The sequence below is a fragment of the Rattus rattus genome, chromosome 1 (genome assembly GCF_011064425.1).
Source record: "Rattus rattus isolate New Zealand chromosome 1, Rrattus_CSIRO_v1, whole genome shotgun sequence".
Taxonomy (NCBI): domain Eukaryota; kingdom Metazoa; phylum Chordata; class Mammalia; order Rodentia; family Muridae; genus Rattus; species Rattus rattus.
The window spans coordinates 93,531,494-93,534,828 of record NC_046154.1 but is presented as its reverse complement, the minus strand read 5'-3'; positions in this window follow the sequence as shown (position 1 = coordinate 93,534,828).

The window sequence follows — 3,335 nt, the reverse complement described above, 5'->3', positions numbered from 1 at the left end:
ACTAGACTGTTGCGGGGGCGGCAATGGGGGAGAGGTCAGGAGGAACACCCATAAGGAAGGAAGGGGGAGGGGGGGGATGTTTGCCCGGAAGCAGGAAGGAATAATACCAGAAATGTATATAAAAGTATTCCAAGTTGAATAAAAAAAAAATGTGAAAAAAAAAAAAAAAGAGTATGATAAACTTCTCAACACTCTTTAACCAGAGAAACATCTTTAGAATCATTCATTCATTTTCCCTGACACTCTGCCCTAGGTAGTTGTAGAGTAGAGAGGCACCCAGTACCCCTCCTGGAGTCTGTGTGTTCTTTCCCCCTGAAACATTTTCTGAGTATGGCAGCGGTATCTGCCACTGTGACCACCATCGGAGCTGTGACCAAATGCCCATCAGGAAGCACCCTTCCTGGAAGAAGGCTTTGCTTTGGCTCTTCAACAGTGGCTTGTACCACAGCTTGCTCATAGCCTGGGGAACCAGGAAACAAAAGACTTAGGGCCAGAACCAGAGAGAACTCTCACTCTAACCCGTCCAGCTAGGCACCCAAGTCCACAACCTTTAACAACAGCCTGCCAAACATGAATTCCTCAAATACACGAGCACGTGGGAGGCATTTCTCAGTCAAACCAGAACAGCAATGTTCTCAGCAAACACATTCTGGTCTTCAAAGGATTTTTGTTTTGTTTTGCTTGACAAGTAAGTACATTCTGGGTGGTATGGACAGAAACCACTTTTTTAAAAACTGGGCAGAAACTTAGCCCCTGGTCATCTCAAGTAGATTGTTTTCAAGTGAAGCTCAGAAATCTATGCAGAGGACATGTGGTTCTCCCTATCCCATGGACCACTACCCTCTCAGCTCTGACAGGACTGCACAGCAGGCTTGTTCTTGGTGACATGTGAGCAGCCAATAGCAGTCTTACTATATTATGGGGGTCACCACAAGTTGCCTGTTTCTGCAAATTACCGTTTACTGGTATTTATATCATTATCTTCTATTGTGTTTGGTTGTTTGAACTTCTGGTCATCCTCCTGCCTCTGCCTCTAGAGTGCTGAGATTATAGGCATTGCATCATCCCGACCAGAAGAATGTTGTCTTCTAAAAGGGAGGTTAACAACCATGTTTTCCGTCCCACAGAAGCAACTAGGGGCAGTAAATAGATGGGCATGGTTGTGTTTTAAAACTTTGCTAAAAAAGCAATGTGCTGAATTTGTCTCAGAGGCTTCAGTTTGGTGACCCATGTCCTAGGATGAGATAGAGGAGAATCCTGTGGATCAAGCAGGACACACAATGGATTGTCTCTTCTGGATGCTTTGCAATATTCTGGATTGGGATGAGCCGTATGCCATCCCGTGGATAAGACTGGGGCGCGTCAGGTATTTTGGTCATTCTAGAGCCACCAGAGTCACAATTCCTTTAACGGTGGCATAAGATCCAACGCGACTCATTATGGTGTCTTCAGACGGGTGTCGCCGCACCGTCCTTACTTATGCCTGTCTCCCGCTGCCCTGGCCCTTCCCCATTTCTACCTCTTGCTAGTCCCATCCCTCTCCCCAGACAGTCGTCCTACTGAATTCATGGTATATGCATTCTATTACCGTCTCGTTCACCTGTCTTCCCTTAAGATCTCTTGCCCCTCTCCCCTAGTCCCTCCTGCTTTTACGACCCCATCCCCACCCCAACATTCAGTATTAAATCTAGACCTTTGTCTGAGAAGAAACATGCATTATTATTTGCCTTTTTGAGTCTGGTTTATAATTTGCCTAACATAATGGTCTTCAGTTTCTTCCGGTTTATTTTTTTTTTCTGAAAATATCATGTTTTCATTTTTATACCTGAAAGTGATCACACCATAAGCATATAGTACATGCTCTTTGCCCTCTATGAGTTGATGGGCATCTAGGCTGGTTCTGCGCCTTGGTTAGTGTGAACACTGCAGCAGTGAACATGGTGTACCACAATGCGTGTGGTCCCTTGGGTACATGCTAAGGATTAGTGCAGGTTGATCACCTGCTGCAGAAATAAGGGCAGTAGGTTGAAAGAGCCTGTTGGCTTCTCATGAATCTCACTGCAAAGGGATGGAGGACATTTTCCTCTCCTCTCCTCTCCTCTCCTCCTCTCCTCTCCTCTCTCTCTCTCTCCTCTCCTCTCCTCTCTCTCCTCTCCTCCCCTCCCTCCCCCCCCCCCCCTATCTTCCCCTGTCCTGTCCTGTCCTTCCTTCCTTCCTTCCTTCCTTCCTTCCCTTCCTTCCTTCCTTCTTCCTTCCTTCCTTCTTCCCTCCTCCCTCCCTCTTTCTTTCTTTCTTTCTTTCTTTCTTCTTCTTTCTTTCTTTCTTTCTTTCTTTCTTTCTTGGTTTTTCAAGACAGGGTTTCTTTGCATAGCCCTGGCTGTCCTAGAACTTGCTCTGTAGATAAGGCTGGCCTGGAACTCATAGACATCCTCTTGCCTCTTCTGTACAAGTACTAGTAATTTTTTAAAATAGAGTACTGCCACTTTTATATTATTCTAATTATTAATCTGCCTTATTGATTTTCACATTACATGGATGTAATGTAACGCCTGCTTTGTTTCAGGGATAATGCATTGAACACTGACTCTTCCTGGCTGCCTATGTGGCAGAGAGAAAGAAACCCCTTCGACCTCTCCTGGGTGGGTATTTCTCACTCATAGGTGTTTGTCTTAAGCTCTTTTCTCTTAAAGCACTGGCACTCCCTGAACTAAGCTGAGCTGTTCCTATGATGTGCCCAGACCAAGGATCCTTCTGGGTGTGTCCTGGCACATGAGAACAGCGCCAATAGATGACTCTTCTGGATGTGACTGGACACCATCCATCTGCTGAGGGCATGAATGGTGCATACATAGGTGGAGGAGAGAGGACGTCTTCTCCTTCTCAGTCTCACTGAATACCTCAGCTTATCTTTTTTTGACCTTGACCTGGTCCTAATCCTGAGATTCAGACTAAAGGATTCAGACTAACCTGCTTTCCTGAGTCTGCTTCTTGAAGATCATGGGACTTGATAATCCTATGAGCTAGTGCAATAAAGACACACACACACACACACACACACACACACACACACACACACACACACACACACACACACACACACACAGGTTCTCTTTCTTTGAAGAGTCTTGACTCATCATTCCCCAAAGCCCACATGGCTTTTGTTTGCTTTGTAGTCAGATATTGCTTACCTCAGAATCTATAAAGAACTGCTATCTAATTTAAATACCACCACTCATTCTGTTTCTCAGAAGGCACCATGACTTCTGTGTGTTCCAGACTTAAACATGTTTGACAGCTGTTAATCCACTGAGTGGGGCAATCTTACTGAGTTTTGA